Here is a 19,824-nt window from a genome sequence, read left to right as displayed (position 1 = left end):
AGCCCTGCGGAAAAACCCACCAGCACTGCCTGCCCCACGGAAACAAACCCTCCTTCCCCAGTGCCGCCCCACAGAACCAGCTGTGGGCTGAAGGGGCAGGGGAGAGAAGAAACGGCATGCATAGAGTGACCAGATCACAGCAGTAAAATAGGACGAGCTGGGTCTCTGCTCAGCCCCACCATCACACCCCGCTTCAACCCCTAGCCCCCTGCTGGCTTGCTGCATCCCTCCTAGTCAGTCCCCTACCCACCACTCACCTCCTTTCACCTTCTCCCTCCCCTGCCAGAAACCCCCATGTCCGCCCCTAGAACCCCTGCTGGCTCACTGCTCACCTCTTTGCTCACCTGCCACTTGCCCACCTTCTCCCCACTCATCCCCAAGTATAAAGCCTCACTCAAAGATCCAGGGGTCACTATATTACTGCATGCAGCAGTCAATCAACGCAGTTGTAGATAAATCTCAGCATTATACATTTTTGTATAACTTTTATATAACTTTGTACTGAACCCTGATAATATGTTATAGTGGGCCCCTGAGGTACTAAATTAAGGTAAAAGAAAAATGTCTTTTTGCTAGAAGCAGAATAAGATCTTCCCCCCACTTTGTTGCCCTGTTGAATGAATGAGGTGTGACTGAGGAAAGCGTGGAAGGCAGCACATCCAGACAGCTGCAATCCTTGGAGAGAGGCTGGGAGCCAGACCAAGGACAATCAAACTTGTCAAGTGGGCTGGCTAGAGAAGAGCTGACATACTGACGGCCTTGGGGTTAGGAGCAAGCACCTTTCTTTGGGAACACCCTCTTTGCAGCATTGGGACAACCCACAGCCCAGAGAAAAGCAGCAAAAAAGGACCAACAGAGACAGTCTCAGATTTTGAATCTGGGAGATTTGCCCCACTCCAGCCACTGACTCGCTGCTCGCCTCCTCACCAAAGTATAAAGTCTCATTTAAAGAACCAGGGGGTCACTATATTAATGCACATAGCAGTCAATCAATGCAGTACCAACAATTAAAATACTGAAAATGGATGCCCCCCTCCATCCACCGACTCGCTGCTCACCTCCTCACACCCCCTCCAGGTGTCAGGGGTGGCAGGTTTATAGAAGTTTTGGTTGTGCCCATAAAACTCAGAGCCCGCCCCCACCCCCAAATGCTGCTCCCCACCTGCCTAAGGCTCTGCGAGGGAGTTTGGGTGGGGCGAGGAGGTCTGGGGTGCAGGCCCTGGGTTGGGACAAGGGACTGGGCTGTAGGACGCTTGAGAGGATCAGCTCTGGGATGGAATCTGGGATGCAGAATCTGGGAAGGAGTTTGGGTGCAGGAGGGGGTGTGTGGGAAGGGGGTGGGAGTGCAGGCTCTGGGACAGAGTTTGGGTGCTGGGTGCAAGCTCTGGGACAGAGTTTGGGTGCAGGCTCTGGGCTGGGGCAGGGCCTCTGGGTGCAGGCTCTGGGACAGAGTTTGGGGGCGGGAGGAGGTGGGGATACAGGCTCTGGGACAGAGTTTGGGTGCTGGGCGCAGGCTCTGGGCTGGGGCACAGGGTAGGGTGCAGGAAGGGTGGAGGGGTGCAGGCTTTGGGAGGGAGTGCGGAGGGCTGGGTGCAGGCTCTGGGACAAAGTTTGGGGAGAGGAGGGACTGCCATCACATGTGGCTTTCTTCCTCCCCTGCTGCCCCCCACCATAGCCTCACTGGGGATGAGGGAATGGGGCTAACCCTTGCCCAGTGTTTGCAGGAGTGGTGGCTGGGGGCAGGGGGCAGGAGGGCGGATCACAGGCTTAAACACTCACTGAAGCCCGAGCAGCTGCTTAGGTGAGTGAGGTCCACTGCTAATGTTCCAGGGTCTCCCACCGGAAGCCCCCTCAGCGTCTCCTCTAGGTGGGTGCCGGGGGAGGGGAGGGCTGCGAAGCACGTGTGCCCCTCCTCCCCCCACTCCTGATGTGCAGCAGCTGGCTGCCCACTCTCAGCCCTCTACCGGCCGGCGACTCTTGTTGCCATAGAGGCAGCAGCAGCCGGGAGAGCCAGGTACCGCTTGGCTTTGCGCACCTGAGGCATGTGCCTCACTCACCTCGCCCTGGTTACAGCACTGCTCCTAAATTATATATCCAGCCTCTTGCATGAGCAATGAGGATCAAATTCAAAGCCTACTGAAATCAGTGGTTGACTTCGTGGACTTTGGATCAGGTCCTAACTGAATCTTATCAAACCAAACCAGAGTAGCCATAAAAACAATTCAAGAGCTGGAAAAAATGTCTTGCAGCAAGACACTTAAAACATTCAGCCTGTTTAACTTATTAAGAAGATTGTGAAGTGACAACTACAGTGTAGAAGAACCTTCTCCTGGGGAGAAGGTACTGAGGGCTAAGGGGCTCTTTAATCTAGCAGGCAAAGGCACAAGAATCAATGGCTGAAAGCTGAAGCCAGATAAAAATGTGTGCCTTATTTCAAATTTGAGATTAGCAGTGATAGTGATTAACCACTAGAACAAGCTACCAAGGGAAACAGTTGAGTTTCCATCTCTGATGCCTTTCTGTAAGTTACGCTTTAGCCAAACACAAGTTACTGGGTTCAACATAAGGTAACTAGGTGAAATTTAATGGCCTGTCAGATACCGACTAACTGAATTAAAGGTCCCTTCTGGCGTTAAACTCTGACTCAATGCATGAAATGTCTTTTATTTACTTTCCCTTAAGCAAGTCCAGGCTGCATTTGATAAATAATCACAACAATCCTGCATCTTTGCAGGGGGTTAGACTAGATGCCCCTTGTGGTCCCTTCTATTCCTATGGTTCTAGGATTAGCGTTGCAAAGCCCTTACTTGTAGTATTGTGGCAAGGCTAGAGCTCCCCGCTGAGATTGGTGCCTCACTGTGCCAGGTGCTGTACACACAAATAGCAAGAGACCATCCCTGCCATGAAGAGTTACCATTCTGAACAAACAAGTCAAAGGAAGTGCTATTATCCCTATTTTGCAGATGGAGAACTGAGGCACAGACCACAGAGAGATTAAGGCCTTAAACCTCAAAAGTGTTTAAGTTTCTAACTCCCATTGGAGTCCATAGGAATTAGGTGCCTAAATACCTCTGGGGATCTGGGCCTAAGTGACTTTACCAAGGTCACATAAGGCGCCTGCCACAGACCTGGGAATTATATGCAGCTTTCCTAAATCACAGTCTTCAACCTTCACCATCTGCCTGAAAGCTCTTCAAATCAGATGTCAAATTCCAGCTTCTCCCAGCACAATGGGATACAGCAGCTACAACTAAGAGCTTTTTCTATGTAGTTACATATGTGATCACTGCCTTTAACAGGACAAGAAGTTACCATAACAAGGTGTAGAAATCTGGAGAAAAGCTTATATTAAAACTCTAATAGTTACAGTAAACTCTTCAACTTTAATTGGACCAATGGACTTAAGGCAGACAGCTTTAGACTTAGTTCTGGTCAAGTCAAGAGAGAAAGAACCGCTAACAGCGTGTGCACGCAAGGCAAGCTCTCTTTTGCACTGGTGCTAAAATAGTAATGGATTCCATGGCAAAGGGGTTTGTGAAATTCTTTGGGACAACAAAGAGACAGCTCTGAGCTGCAGTATCTATTATGTGCTCAACAACAGCTCACACAGAGATTTAAACTCTTGAACAACTTTCCAAAGTGTGCAGCTTTCAATTGGACAAGGCCCTGGGTTTCTCCAAAAGCCTTCTCTAGAAGTGCCACAGAATTGTCAATTTCCATCTGGAGGGCCAGTAGAGATGGGGAGTCAGGACCCCAATTTGACAAATCAGTCAAACAATGGTACTTTGATGGCAAAAAAATACTTTGTGCTTTTAGAACATCTTTCCTTTAATGAAGCCAAGTCAAGTTACAGAGAGTTGTTAAAGCATCACTAGCCTTACTTTACAAATTGGGAAACCAAGACACAGAAGTTAAGTGACTTACCCAGGATCATCCAGGAAACTGGAGGCAGAGCTGTGAATACCATCAAAAGACCCCAATTCTCAGTCTCCTGGTCTAAGTGGTAGAAAGCACTGTAGCAGCATAACAGTATCAGCTGTAGATAAGAGCTTTGAACTTACAACCCTCTAGCTGCAGCACAGGACTGCCATCAACTGAACCGACAGTCACTGGAAACAGCTTTCAGAATTCCCAAAAGCTAACTTCTATATCACTCAGGTTTTCCATATAGGCAAATCCATCCCCCAATTTCCTATACAGCCTTAAAACTTCATTCTGCAAGAGCTCCCCCTAGCTTAAATCACTCGTTTGCATTTGCAAAAAGAACAGGAGTACTTGTGGCACCTTAGAGACTAACACATTTATTTCAGCATGAGCTTTCGTGAGCTACAGCTCACTTCTTCGGATGCATAGAATGGAACACAATATCTCCTGTCTGTGTGTTCCATTCTATGCATCCGATGAAGTGGGCTGTAGCTCACGAAAGCTCATGCTGAAATAAATTTGTTCGTCTCTAAGATGCCACAAGTACTCCTGTTCTTTTTGCGGATACAGACTAACACAGCTGCTACTCTGAAACCTGGTTTGTATTTGCAGCTCTCCTTTTTGCAGCACATCCAGGCAACTGCTGACTCAGCAGGCAATAAGGAAGAGTTTAATCACACAATAATTACTCTCGGTTGATAGTTATGGGCAAGATCCTCAGCTAGTTTACATCGTTTCATGCCAGCTAACAATCTGGGTCTGTGTGTGTTAATAAACATATCCAAGTCTTGTTCTCTAATGCTTAAAAATAAAAACAAATTCACATTTTAACGAAGACTAAAGTGATTTGCCTGCCCTCTTAATAGTATGCACTTTTATTGCTGTGAAAGTCAAACAATGAAGGCAGCTTGAAATTTAAAAAAAGGAAAGAAAGCTTTTCACTAACTCGCAGTGTGTATGGTAACTTTCTTGTATCCCTACGTCTCACCAGACTGGAAGTTTACAATGTGAAGCACAGTGACAAAATTACAGGAAGTTGCTTAAATAATCTCAGTTCACATAGTGATTCAGTCTCTCTGATCTAAACAAAACTCCTTGGCTTGATGCCCAAATCACTTTAAATAAGATCCCTCAGGATACCTATGCCCAGTGAAAGTGAGTGGGGGGGAGGGGGAGAATGTGAGGGGGGGGCAGGGCCTCTGGGAAGGGGCAGGGCTAGGGTGTTCGGTTTTGTACGATTAGAAAGTTGGCAGCCCTAACCATTGGGTTACTGGTACCTCCAGGTCTTCTTTGGAGGATGCCCTTATTGCTATATAGCAGTTTCTGACGTTTTCCTTTTGGGATCTTCCTGCTGACATAGCATATCAGTAGGATCAATATCAGTGGACTGAGGGCCGACCCCTGGTGCCATCTGACTTCTCCTTCAAAGGGACTTTTAGTTCCAAAACCTGTTCAGCATACTCATTCAGCTGACATTATTAAACCCTCAGACACTCTATATTTCCTCAGCACTGCTGTGAGCAGCCTCCTGTCCACTGTATCATACGCCTTTTCTCAGGCTGTAGAATCCCAGATGCAGTCCTGTGGTACTTAGCCGCTTCCCTTTCTCATGCCAAATTACAAACACGGCATCTGTGGTTCCTCATCTTTTCCTAAAACCCAACTGTTCTTGTTCAAGGTGGGGTTCCACCATCCTCCTAGTCTTGACGTCCAAGGCACATTCAGTAGCTTCACCTCTATCCCTCAAAAGTTTCCACAGTCATTGATGCTTACCTTCTTATATACAGGCATCAGGACAGACTTGCACCAATCTCTGGGAATGTTCTTGTCTTGCTATATGGCTTTAATGTTCATCCCTTTCATGCCTCTTGTCCAAGGCTTTCACCAGATCCAGCACCACATCTCTCTGCCTTACTATTCTTCATTATCTGGATTGCATGTTTCATCTATTCTTCCATTATGTCAGGCTCAGGAACCACATTAGGATCACATGTTGGCAACTGCCTCATTTAAAAGACTATCAAAGGATTGTTTCCACCTTTCCTTCACTTGTAAATGATGAACAATACCATCCTCCATCCATTTGCCTCTCATTTTTGCAGTGACACAGATATTTTTGCAAGTCAGCTGTGGGTAGTTTACATGCTCAGCATACAGGAAAAGTAGGGCATTCCCTTGGGCCTTCTTCACTGCCTCTTGGCAGCTCACTTTGCTTCTACTAGCAATCAACAGGTTTATTCCTCTCTTTATGTGCCATTTTCTTGTTTCAGTTGCTATCTGCATTTCATCAGTCCACCACTGCTCCTCTCTCTCCCTTGGTTTTCTCCATCTGTATCCTCCACAAACCTCTTTGATGCCACAATTCATGTTCTTTGGAGGTAGTTCCACTCTTCAGCTGATGCCAAATCTATTTCCGGATAATTATCATGTACTGCTTGCAAACACTCCTCTGCACACTTCCCCTTAACGTCTGTACTTTAATCCTGTTTCTTTTTACCTTAGTTCCATTCTCATCCAACACTCAGCTGCCACAAGAGGTTTGTGCTGTCTTTGCCACAAGAGGTTTGTGCTGCAGCACTGCCATCTTGCCAGGTGTCACTTTGCAGTCCATAACTCAACTGAGATTTCCTCAACATTATATTCATCTGGCTTTTGTTTCCACCACTGTAATACGTGATTAAATGGCTCACTGTGTTTTGGAACCATGTGTTGGCTGTCATCCATTAATTAGCAATATTTAGTAACACTTTTTCTCTCATTCATAGAGTTTAGGATGAAATCTCCTAAGCACAGTTCATACCCCTTGTGGTTTTTGCCCACGTGCGTATTTGTATCACAGAACACCAACAGCAGCTCCTTTGGCATTGCTGTTTCTGCAAGTCTGGGAGAAACTCCCTTTCTCTAACATATTCTTTCTGAGGTGCATACTTATATCACAGACAGAGGGTGCTCTTTAACTTGGATTCATATAGTCTGTCACATTCAAAAACCTTCAACCACCCTTCTCCTCAGCTCTCCTCTGATTACCAGCCAGATTCCATTATCACTCCTTTTGTCATTTACATAGACAAATGTTATAATCGAAGCCCAAATTTTTCACTGTGTCCCCCACCCATCACATTTCCCATAGGCACAGAACATCAATACCTCTCTACCATCCTATCAACTTCTTCCACGCCTTTTACCAAACTGGACACATTCTGCCTTGCTGCTTTTATGATGTGGGATTTCTTTGGCTGTGCAAGTCCCTGCTTTTCATCAAACTCTTCTCTCTGACCACTGCTCCTGCCAACTCTCTGACAGCTCACACACTGGCCACTAGAAATCCTGTTGGCCTGGAGCTGCCAGGCAATCTTCTGGCACAGGGCTGAGATGCCCTCTCACCATTAGCAGCAGTCCCTGGTGAAGAAGCATACAGGCCAGTCTCACCCCTCCTCGTTAACAATATCTACCACTGCCCTGAGTACCTCACCAAAAAGATGAGACTGCTTGCACTGACTTAGCTACCTCACCCCACAAAGAACTATAGTGCTTTGGCTGATGTCCCTGACATACACCGCAGTGAGAGGGCCTTTCCCTCCGTTCAGTTAGGTACATGTCCATTCTTCCTACTTTGTTGCTGCAGACCCAGTGGATTGCTTACAGGAGGCACCGGTGTCACTGCTGCACAGCACCAAGCATCATTTACTCCACAGGAGGGTTGAGATCAGAGTTTTCCTTCTGCTAAGTAGGCTGCCCTCCTGGGCAGAAGATCCCCACCTGCCCTGAGTGGTCTGGTTATTTTGGGGGTTGGAGAGCTAGGTTGCCTAGTGACTGGAGCACTTCATTTCCGGCCCTCTGTTTGGTAAATGTGCCCCAGCTTTTAAGGGGGAAGAGGGGGAGAATTGTAGGGGGACCCAGACCCTCCCTCTCCATCAGGTCCCAGCCTGTGAACATCAACTCCTGAGTAAGGATGCTCCCAGCATTGAGTTTACCTTCACTGCCCTGGGCTACTTCCTACTGTTGTCCTTTAAGTTTGAGGCATGGCCCCTATAGTCCAAGTTCCTGTGGTGATTTGTCACTAGTAATGCCCCCTTGGGGACCTTGGGCAGCATCCTGTTGTGGTCCCAGGTTCCTCTCGGTGGGGCAGATGCAAGTTTGGCGAGGTTAGAACCCCACAAGCTCTCTGTTTCCTGTCGCCCAGATTTCTCTTAGACAAGGAGCTCCCAGGCCTCTTCCTCTGTCTTCTTTGGCCAGAGGATGGTGCTTGGTTCCTGGTGGCTGGCTTGATTGGCAGGCTAGCAATCCTTCCCTGCCTACCTCTCCCAGCCCACAAAACAAATTGATTAAATAGAATACATATATGAACAAACAAAAAGCCATTATCCTGAAGAGTTTACAATGTAAAATTCAGACAAAACATAGCCAAGTGAAGGAGGGAACAAAGAAAAGGTGGGGAAGGAGGGCAGAGTTACATAAATAAGATCATATGGTTCCACAGTTGGTTGAGCAACAATTCTTGATGATTAATCTTTTAAATTTAATCAAATTGTTTCTTGTAAACACATTCTGACTCCCTCTAGTGGCTGGACTGTACACAGAGGTTTATGCATCTGTTACTTCCTCTAAGCTAACAGAACTGAGCATGTAGTTCAGGCAGTAGAGCCTTGTGGCTTTAAAGCCATAAGACTAGTGTTCAAGTCCCACTGATGACAAAACCAGGGGCACTGTTGTGTTAGCCTGTGGCAGAAATGAACAGGATTTGAATGCAAGAAGGATGGTGGTTGGTGCATCGGTCTTTGGACATGTAAGAGATTAGTGATGACCAAGACACAAATGTTCATGGGAGAAGGAGAGTGTTAGTGGCATGTGGAAAGCATAAGAAGATGAGGTCAGAGATGGAGGCATGTTAGAGTTATATGGGGAATGCACAAGGAGACTACAGCAGACTTGCAGTTAGGAGCTGTAAGACACTGGTACCCATCTAGCTCTGATGCAGAACTAGGTTCTGTTTTGCCTCATGCATCAAGCAAATGGTCAGGCAAATTCTCCTACTCGAGTCTTCATTAGAGGCAGGAAGGAAGCAGCTTGACATTTCAGATCCCAGACTAAACTTGCAGTGGTGGCAGTTAGGGGGGAAAAAAATCCATCTTTTGATTTACAGATTGAGCAAATCTGAGCTAGAAATAACTGAGGCAGAATAAATAGGGGACCCCGGAATAACATTTTTATTATTATTTATAGCAGCATTTAATGGCATACTTAACATAACATCATTTAAAGGATTCCATCTGAAAAGCATAGAAAAGATCACTGCATAACAAACAATGGGAGGAGAGGTAAAAAAGCAGAGCACATAGGACATGTATACAGTGCAACATTCTGGGCCTGATTCTGCACTGTGTGCAGTGTGTTTACATGGGTGTGATAGGAGTGTAAAGGGAGTGCAAAGTGTTACCAAGTCAGATTGTCAGAATTTTAGCCCCAGCGTGAATGACTGCACACAGTACATACAGTGGAGAACCAGGCCTTCTTTCTATAGCCTAATGAATTCAGCAAGCCACCTTCTGCTCCCAGCATGCAGTGCAGCAAGCAAATTCCTAATTCTGCAATGCAATCATGCCCATTATCTCATGTATTGAAGAGAAGCACTCCTACTGGCTTAGGACCCGATTCTACATTCATTACGTGATAGCAGCAAACCAGCCCAGCTTTTATAAACGTACAGGTACATCTATAAGATATCCATAGATATATTCTCCAAGGACCATACTTGCCTCCACTGATGCAAATAAGTGCAGCTCCAATAGGATCGAAGGAGTTGCACTTGCATACATCATTGAACTTAAAATATTACACCCCAAATGAAATTCGTTAACTTATCATGCACTTTCCTAAAGCCACTCGAAAGACACTAATTTGCTGAGGTACTGAAGCTCTCTTACTATGAAAGAAAGTCCCTGGCTGTCCTAAACTCAAAGGCCAAAATCTAGTTCATTCTCTGTGCCAGATAAAACACAAGAAAAGCAAGATTCCAATCTGCCCAAAAGCAAATAAGATAGTCAATTAATCACAGCCAGTGCCCAAAGATCCAGAGTCCATATTAGCTGAAAATCTCTCTTTTTACTGTCAATGAATGTGCTAGCCACTGTAGCAGGATCTGAAAATAGCAGTGCACATCCTACTGAGACCTGAATTGCAAAGCTTGGATTCGGTTCAGCCTTGATCTCAGAGTAACTCTATTCTAAAGAGCCAATGTATCGTTCACAAAAATCTTTACTGCACAATCCTGATCAAAATTGACCTCTGTAACTGATGGTGCACACCCACAGTGCAGTATTTGGTGCAGGCTTCACCCACTGAAGTTCAAACAAACAGTCATTTTTGTCTTGGCTTTGCCCTCTGGGACCAATATGCCATAACACTATCATATGTCAAACGGCTGTAACTAGCAGAAACACTACACTGTTTTTGGGAGAAAAAGGAATTCTTTAGTGGTGTTTTGGGGATTCACTGGCACTATTCATAATTTGTCAGTTATGCTTATGGGGATACATTCTGCTCTTAAGCACACCCACAAAATTCCATTTAGGTCAGTCCACTAGCATGGGTGTCACCACTTATAAGAATCACTGAACTCATCAACAGGGTGAGACTAAGAAATGGCTCCAAAGCAATGGAAAGATGGCATCATAGTTACAAGAGCAAAACCTGGCGACCTAAGTGATTGTAACAACTGGAAGGTGCTACACTCCTTTCTCCTTGCAGCATCCTCTTAAGCAGAATCGGGGAAGTGGCGGAGACAAAACTAGAGGGAAGAGCAGGCTAGATTTTGACCCAGAAGATCATGTATCGACCAGATTTCTCTCCTAATAATGATCTTTGAAGAGATCATCCAATGGCAAAAAGCCACTCATCATAAACTTCACAGATTTCAAGAAAGCATTTAACATTGCAAATCACTCTGGAACATCCTGAAGCGCAGTGGTATGCCAACAAAAACAGTTATCATCAAGGCTTTCTATGAAGGGGCAGCTTGCACAGTTGAAGAAAACAGTTCAAGAGACACTGGCATCAAACAATGTATTCTCTCACCTTTACTGTCTGGCATTGGTATTGACTTCATTATGAGAAAATGTGTAGACAAACACAACACAGGCATCACATGGCTCAACAACAGAACACTAGAAGATTTAGATTTTGCTGACAGTATAGCTGTTCTAAGTAACTGCTCAACCAACATGAAAGTCAAGACCAGAAAGCTCTATAGCATCACAGAAAAGACAGGGTTAATAATTTGTTATGAAAAAACAAATCTAATGAAGATCCCAGCAACTCCCAACTCAAGCATTACGTTAGAAGGCAAAGAAATACAAGTGGTAACTGAATTCACATACTTTGGCAGTAACATGCAAGCCGATAGGGATATCCAAAAGGAAATTATGTAATAAACTGACAAGATGGCAGCTGCATTCACCAGCTTAAACAAGATTTGGTCAAAAAAATTCTATAATTTAAAGATCAAAATGAGGACTCATCAACTCAAATGTTATTTCTATCTTAACATACAGATGTGAACGCTGGAAATCCAGCAGCCTTCAAAAGCAAATGGCTCAGGAAATTACAAGGTATTAAATGAAATGAATTTATAACCAGTGCCAAGATTTGTCAGAGTTCAACAACCCCTTATGTCTTAAGAATGATCTCTAAAGTTATCCAGAAAAGAAGATGAAAATATCTGGGACACCTATTAAGAATGAAGCCAGAACATCTGCCATGACAGGTGTGCCATTGGGCAGCTGGAGGAACATCCAAAAGGCTCCAACAGAAAGAATCCCTCCGTCAAACAAGACCCAGACAGGGAAAACTTGTGGGACTTTGAGGACCTACTAAGAGTAGCCCCGGATAGAAAGGGATGGCGGAGCCTTGTTCATACCCTAAGCTACATCTCATGGCACAGGAAGGATTCAGATTCAGAACAGAGCAGAATTTTCTCCATTAACTTTAAAATACTAAACACTGGCTCAGGACAATTTGTTTTACTTACAATACATAAAATTCCTCTTACATTTAATACATGATTTAACCTCATTTTTCTGATACGTACTTCAATTTTTGGAGTTTGGGGTTTTACTTTCACACACAAATATACAGAGAGGTGAAAAGGCCAAGTTTGGTCAATTAAAAACAATATTGCTTCACTATTGCTTTCTTTTTCAACTACATAATTCTGTGCCTATGCAGACGGATGATGAGGTTCAAAAGGGAGGGAAATCCAGCACAGAATACCAGTATAAAATACCAGATGGAGTTTATAAAAAGAACGAACGAAAGAAAGAACGGAGAACAACTGGCTTCAAAAATGAAAATACACATAAAAGTCAAGCATTTCCAAGTTGTTAAGGAGGCTGTTTGTTTTAACAAAAGAAAAATAGGCTCCATCCATTTTTAAATACTGAGAGCAAGATATCCTTCGCTGGTTGAGTTGGCAATGCTCCACTGAAGTCAAAGGTCTGTATCTGCTGAGGATCTGGCTTATAAGTGTCTGGGTATTGCAGTAAATCCAGACCTTACCATGTGTGACTGGGACTGAGAAGGGTCTAGAATGTAGCATTAGTGAAATGATGACATGAACCTGGGATGGAGGCTCTAGAAAAAGAAAAAAAAGAACCAATAGGACAAGAAATGAAAGAGGGGAAAGGCTTCAGGGAGAGTAAGAAGCGGTCTGAGGGAATCAGAAGACATCAAGAAAAGAGGTTGTGGTGTTCATCCCCTGTAAGCAAACAGGGATTAAAGGTAAAACCCTGACTCTACTGAAGTCAATGGAAAAAACTCCTAAACAGCAGGAATTGCCAACACAGTTTAATGGGGCAAATAATAATTTAAAAAACATAATATTTAAAAGGAAGGCAATTGGTCAACTGGAAGGGAAACATTTTTCTTGCAAAGAAACAGTTTTGAGACACTTCTTTAAGTTAAACAGCAGAATTATGTAACTACAGGACACGGTCAGTTCTGTTTAATTAACAGTCGTCACTTTGACCTTTTAGAGCTACCTGTTTAGGGCTTGATGTCAACCAGCTTCCACATGGCCTTCATTTGTGCACCCACAAATAGGAGGGCCAAAGCTGTTTCTCCCACAATAAATGGTAGGTAGGGGTGGGACTTTTGGCCTAACTATGCTCCCACTGAAATCAACCAGGTGAAACTCTTGACTTCAGTGAGAGCAGAGCTAGGCCAATGCTGAGAGCTTTGGAAAATTCCACGCAAGAAGTTAATTAATATTTCCATCCACAGTGAGTTCTGAGGACAACTATATACATGTAGCTTTGTGCAGGCACAGAACGTACCTGCGAAAGCAGAGTTCCTTCTGGAAAACTTGGGCCTTAAACTCAGCGAGAGTACATGGACAGAAAGATCTCCCTGACTGCTGTCCTCAAGGAGATACACCCCTCCGAGATGTGCAGCTCCCCCAGTTGTGAGAAAGACTGTGCTCTCATGTGTGTCTGGTACAGTCATCTCTTAACTTCAGTATTATTTGTATTAGGATAGCCAGAAGCCCCCAACTGAGCTCCCCATCGAGCTAAGCACTGTACATATCGGCGGGCAGGATTGAACCTGGGACTTGTAGACCTTAGTGCATGAGCCTCTGCTGCATGAACTAAAAGCCACTGGCTGTTAGCTAAGGCTGTAGAGCAGAATCAATCTCTCTCTCTCTCCCTCTAAGTCAGTGGTCACCAACCGGTCAATTGTGATCTCGGGTGGGCAACATGGCTGCCACTAAGGCAGCCCCACGCCACTCCCAGAAGTGGCCAGCCACTCCCTCCATGCGCTGCTCCTGCCTGCAAGTACCACCCTCACAGCTCCCACTGGCCGGGAGAACTGCACAGGTGGTGCTTGTAGAGAGGGGCAGCACACAGAGCCATGTGCCCCCTGCCCCCAAGGGGGCGTTGGCCCCTTCCAGGAGTAGTGTGGGGCCGGGGTAGGCAAGGAGCCTGCCTTACCCTTGCTGTGCCCGCCGCTGACCGGGAGCTGCCAGAGGTAAGTGCTGCCCAGCGGGAGGATGCACCCCAACCCCCAGCCGTGAGCCCCCTCCTGGAGTCAGCACTGCATATCCCCTCCTGCACCCCAAGCCCCTAGGACTGTTAACTAGTATAAAATTTAGTGAGAGGTTTTTGGGGTGATATTCCACAAATTATTTCACCTGGGACAAATGACCATCTGAGGGTAATAGCTTTTGGTCACTTACAAATCTTTTCTATGGCACTGCTAACTTGGACTCTCAATTAAAAGAGAAAATCAGATTTCCTTTTAAATGCTTTCTAGATTCTGTGGTCAGAGTCCCGGGCATCGTTTGCTTATTCCCAAAGAATATACCTTTCAGTATAGCCCAAACTGGTACAGTCTTGGAACTACTCCTCTTTTTTTCCTGTCTAATGCCAATTGTTCCCTAATGAAGTTAACATAATGCAAAATGGTCCTTTACTGGATTAAGCTAGCATTCTTCTAAGCAGCACTCCCACAGAAAATAACTAACGGGCATAAGAAGTCAGCTTGCATGTGGATATTTATCCTGTTTAAAATACAGGCTCTGATGTTCATTCCTATTATAATCTTTAATCATCAACCTTTTACCCTACTGCTCAGAATGATAAAATGCTTTGAGTGTTCTTTATCTGTCCATGATGTTAGGCTGTTTTGTCAGAAAAGCTGCATCAACAGTTTTCCATCCTACTCTGCCTGTCTGTCACAGTCCTTGAGGCAAGATCACATGTCTTCAGTCCAATGACAAATGCTTAAAAAAATGAAAAAAAAGGCAGAACTAGCCTTTTCCCTTTATCAAACCTACCCATAACAGAACACAGAAAAACATCTATTAACAGATTCCAGCAATAACCAGGACATAGTGACATTAACATTCTTTTGATGTCTGTCCAGCATTTTCAGATTACTTACTGTGTGACAGAGGAAAAGTCCTTCTAAAGTTCAGAAGTATGGCTCAAGTCTGGAATGTATTTTTATAGTATCCCTCTCTCTTTTGTAGGATCAATAATACATATCTAATGTATATTCTTAACATACTCTGCACCTGCATATGCCGGGTATGTACAAACAAAAATAGATTAAAATAATATTTAAGTTCCACAGTCAAATTCTCAGCTGATGTAAGCTAGCAGAGCTCTGCTGAAGTCGATGAAGCTCTGCCAGTTTACACCAAGAGAAAATTTGCCCCCCCACATCACCATGGAAAGTAAGGAAATCTGGAGTTAATTAAAAGATTAGGACTAATTCTGCTCTCATTTACACCAAGGTAAATCAAAAACAACACTATGGACTTCAATGGAGTTACCCTGGAGTTTGATCACAATCATGCCCTTTGTGCCTAACTCCTCATTTAGGGGTGAAATTCCAACCACGGGCAACACAAGTTCCCATATCAGTCCTAGGTAACTTAGTATCTAGGCCAGTGATCTCCAAAGTAGGGTGTGTGCACCCCAGGGGGTGCGCAAGACAATCCATTGCGGGGCACGGTGGAAGGAGCGCCACCAGTGCAAAAGGGCAGCATGGCAGGAGGAGCATCGCCAGAGGAAAAAAGGGGGGGGGGCAGCTAGAGGAGGGAGGGAGCATGCGAGTGGGGAAGCTGCCCCCTCCCCCACCAGGCAGGCAGGGCCACCTGGAAAACAGGGGATTTCGGGGCTGCAGGGCCCTGGGCTAAGGGGACCCCAGGCAGGAGGCACCAGGGTTTTTGGCGCCCTAGGCAGGGGTCCTTCCGCGCTCCCGGTTGGCGGCAATTCTGCGGTGGGGGGGTGGCCATCCGCACTCTTGGTCTTCGGGGCACTTCAGCGGCCGGTCCTGGAGTGAGTGAAGGACCCACGGCAGAATTGCTGCCGCCGACCCGGAGCGCAGAGGGACCCCCCCTGCCGCCGAATTGCCGCCGAGGGCCGCAAAATGCCACCCTCCCAAATCCTGGCGCCCTAGGCGACCACCTAGGTCACCTAAATGGAAGTGCCAGCCCTGACCCCAGGGCCCTGGCCTGCAGATCTAAAGCCCTTTTCAGAATCCAGCCCTGAGTCCTCTAGCCCGTGGAGGAGTAGGGGCAGCCGTGCAGCAAGTGGTGGGAAAGAAGCAGTGCTTTCCTCTTCAAAGCCAGCTGGAGAGAAGTGGGGCTTTGAAGGGGAAAGCGGAGCTTCTCTCTGGCCACTGGCTGCACGGCTGCCCCTGCTTCCTCCTGAGTCCTCCAGCCCGTGCTCATAGGACCACATTCCGAAAGGGGCTTTAGAGCTGCAGGACAGGGCCCTGGGCCCCCCTTAGCCTAGGGCCCTGCAGCCCCTAACGTCCCTGCATTCCCGGTGGTCCTGCCTGATGTGTGTGTGTGGGGGGGGGGGCTCCCAGAATTGCGGCCATGGGGGTAGTGCCGTGCTGTGCAGAGCCACCTGCACACTGACTGCACCAAACAGGAGCTGCCCCTCCTGCCTGCCCCAGCCCTGAGCGCCCTCCCGCACCCTAACTCCCTCCCAGACCCCACCCTGAGCACCCTAACTCCCTCCCTGACTGCCCTCCCGAACCCTAAGCCTAATCCAGACTTTTGAATTGCTGTATCAAAGTGTTAAACCAAGATTTTCAGAAATAATGAAGCACATATTCAATCACATTGCTCTCACTAAAAATATTAATATTTTTGTGAGAGCAAAAAGGTTTTTTGTACCATTAATAAAAACAATATTTTTAAAAAAAATTTATTTCATCTTTCTCATCCTTTAATTTCTATTTTTGTGTATGTTTTATAATGTACATAATATATTAGTACATGTATATAATTTATACATAAATTACATATATTGGGGGTACATGCTCAAAAATTTTTTTACTGATGGGGTGTGCGATCAAAAAAGTTTGGAGATCATTGGTCTAGGCAGTGCAGCTCATGTGGTAAACGATGTTCCCCATAAGCGATGTAATACTCAGACATGATGGGATAGCTTAAAAGGATAGACCTATAGGCAAAACTCTGTATTTCCATGCTTTTGTGGGCCAAATTCTGCCCCCATTCGCACATCTGAGAACTCTCCATCAATGGCATTGCACCCCACGTGTAGCCTAGAGAAGACTTTCCTTTTAAATCACATCTCCTTTGATTAATTTATGACTGAACCCTGCACTCTCATATTCCGGGTTAGATTCTACCCTGAGGTCAGCGAGGTTACTTCTGATTCACCGTGCAGTAAAGAAGAACAAAACCTCATTACAAAAACTCCATAAACCCTGCTGCAAGGAAGTCAATGGGAATGTTGCCTGAGTAAAGACTGCAGGATTGGCCCTTAGGTCTGATTTTTTTTAAAGACATTGTGAATGTCGCATTTGCTTGTTTCTTTGTTCAGGGGAGCAGGCTGGAATAAGCAGGCTGAAATTTAAATACGATGGAAATATTGGAGAGTTGAAAACTTCTAAAACAGACAAGACTGGGTTGAAATTTATACTAGAGAACCTAATGTAGATGAGAATTAGGCCCACAGTATTCAGCCAGTGATTGGCACCATTACTGTTTAGAATTTCATCCTATAAACCCTCTACTGGCTATGCCATCCATAGGTATTTAGAGATTTTTCTAAAAATACCTTTTTATCGGATAGATGGCACAATTCATGTCTGTGGTGAAGAGGTCATTCTGAACTTTTTTTTAATATTTGTTTGCATTATTTAATATTGAGCCATATTTGGGAACTTTATAATATGTATATTAAGCCATCACAACTTTTGCAAATGTAAAAAAGTTGAGATTCAACTGCATTTCGGGATGCTTATTTCACACTTAGAACACCAACATAATGGAGAAGAGTGGATCTGAATTTTTTTTTTAAATGGAGTTTGTTTTTTTAAGGAGAATTTAAGTGCGACTATTTGGGGGCAGCTTACTAACATTGACTCAGAGATTGTAAGGCCTCACTGCAATAATCTAACCTGCCTGCATAACATAGGCCGGAGAATTTCACCCAGCAATTCCTGCATCTAACCTAGTAATATTGGTCAAAACTGAGCAGCTCTTTTTAAAAGACATACAATCTCAGTTTGAAGACTCCAAGCGATATTATCCCTTTCGTAATCTGTTCCAGTGATTAGCTACCCACTGCAGCTATGCATAGCACTTTATTGCATGACTCAAAAACAGTTGAGTAGAAATTTATTTCCCATGGAGCCCACTGAAGTTGGGCTATTTGTAGAGTAAGGTGCCACTCTGTGTGACTAAAGGTATCAGAGTCTGGCTGTTATAGGCAGTGCAATACAAGGCACAGATTGCACAGCATTATTTTTGCATACGTTCAGGCTCCCATTGACAATGGATTGTAGTGGCTCAGAAAGTGCAGTTACATCTGTCATGTCATGTCATGAATATAGTACACCAAGAGTCCCTGATATTATGTATTTAGCATAACAGTCCGCAAGGGCACCACAGAAGTTCACAATGATCCATCTGTTTCCGGGATGTCTCATCATATACTTCCATTTGGATTTCTTAAAAGATGCAAAATGTGCAGTAAGAGCTAGGCACAAGGCACATTTGCATTTCATTTCCCTTTCCCTCACCGTAATCCCTATTAAACCTCACTATGAGCTTGATTTTGGTTGTGCTTTAACAATGCTTCCTTTGGGGTTAAAAAGCACTGCCTACGGACCTTTATCACACCAGTTTTTAAATGAAACATCATGAAAATTAAAGCACATCTGTTTTCTACTGTGAATAGTGTTTGATTATACATAGGATCTACTGTTTGGGTTTTAGTATTTTAATTTATTAATGTGGTCAGATTTTCAAGAAAGCTCCATTTCCATTTAGGCACCAATTCAACTAAGCATTTGAGCACACTGGCTTACCTGATTCATCCCACCGGAGAATCTGCCCTAAATGTTTCCCTGAGGTTAAAAAAAGATTGTATTTAGGTTAAAACTATATTTTGTGTCTTTATTTTTATTTATGTTTTTATCATCAAAAACAAGAATTGGGAAATGTTCATTTTCATTTTTAATGTGTTATCGGTGCTAGAACGAAAAGGAATTTTTGGTGAAAAATATCAGCAGTTTTCAAGTTGCAACTTAATCTCGTTGCTTTATTTTGATACTTTTAAAAAAACAGAAATCAAATATCAGTGTTTATAATAGGCTGATAATAGGTTAATCAGCTATAATGTAGAAACAAAGGATGTAACACTCCCTTAAAGTTGCTGTCACTCAAAGAAATACTGGGACAGATTTTGATCTTGTAGGCAATCTGGAGTAATTCCACTGACTTTAATGGATTGACACTGCTGTAGCTGAGGTCAGATTCTGACCCATTAGGCTTTCACATCGCACAATGGAAGAATAAATGCAGGGAGCATGAAATATGTACCCCACAAGAACCCCAAATAAAGTGAACTATGCTGTTCAGAAAAATAAAAAGCATTCCCCTAGTCCCAAACATTTCTTTCTATTCTGCACAAACATGCTCCCAGGCAGGGCTCCAAAATCACTGGAAATGGAACAGGAAACCATGAAATTCACAAAGTAGCCTTGAGTTGATCAGCAGCTTTTTTTTCCATTTTCCTCTCTTTCTCTGGATCCCTTCAATCTTTTTTCTTGCAAACAACATTCCTTGGAGCTGGAGTCTCTCCTGCAAGAATCATTTTTCTCCTGGAAGCGAATGTCCAGTCCCCAAGCCAGGCCCGTGTGTGCAAAAACAACTTGGCCAGGATGATGTCTTCTTCAATTGTTCTTTTTCTAAGGCACCAAACCTCACACGCCTGGGGTTACTCTCGGTCAATTCTAGCTAGTCTGTCTGTTTGGGCTTCCCTCCCTTCCTGCCTCAGCAGCCCCAGCGTGAGGCTCCTTCTGAGAAAGCGGAAGGGGGGGGGGTGACCAGATGTCCCGATTTTAGGATCTTTTTCT

General features: G+C 44.8%; 1 protein-coding gene across 1 annotated transcript in view; it reads right to left on the bottom strand.

The window, feature by feature from the left end:
* The window catches only part of ABCA1 (ATP binding cassette subfamily A member 1), a 140,557-nt gene extending 121,760 nt beyond the window's left edge, over positions 1 to 18,797 (bottom strand). The window contains 1 exon segment of the mRNA XM_030568016.1: positions 18,775 to 18,797. The gene's annotated coding sequence lies outside the window, so the exon portion shown is untranslated.
* Between the last annotated feature and the right edge of the window lie 1,027 nt (positions 18,798 to 19,824).

Source organism: Gopherus evgoodei, chromosome 6, assembly GCF_007399415.2.
Source record: "Gopherus evgoodei ecotype Sinaloan lineage chromosome 6, rGopEvg1_v1.p, whole genome shotgun sequence".
In the NCBI taxonomy this organism is placed as follows: Eukaryota; Metazoa; Chordata; order Testudines; family Testudinidae; genus Gopherus; species Gopherus evgoodei.
Note: the sequence above shows the minus strand (reverse complement) of the source record. Positions and strands in the feature narration are given on the sequence as shown.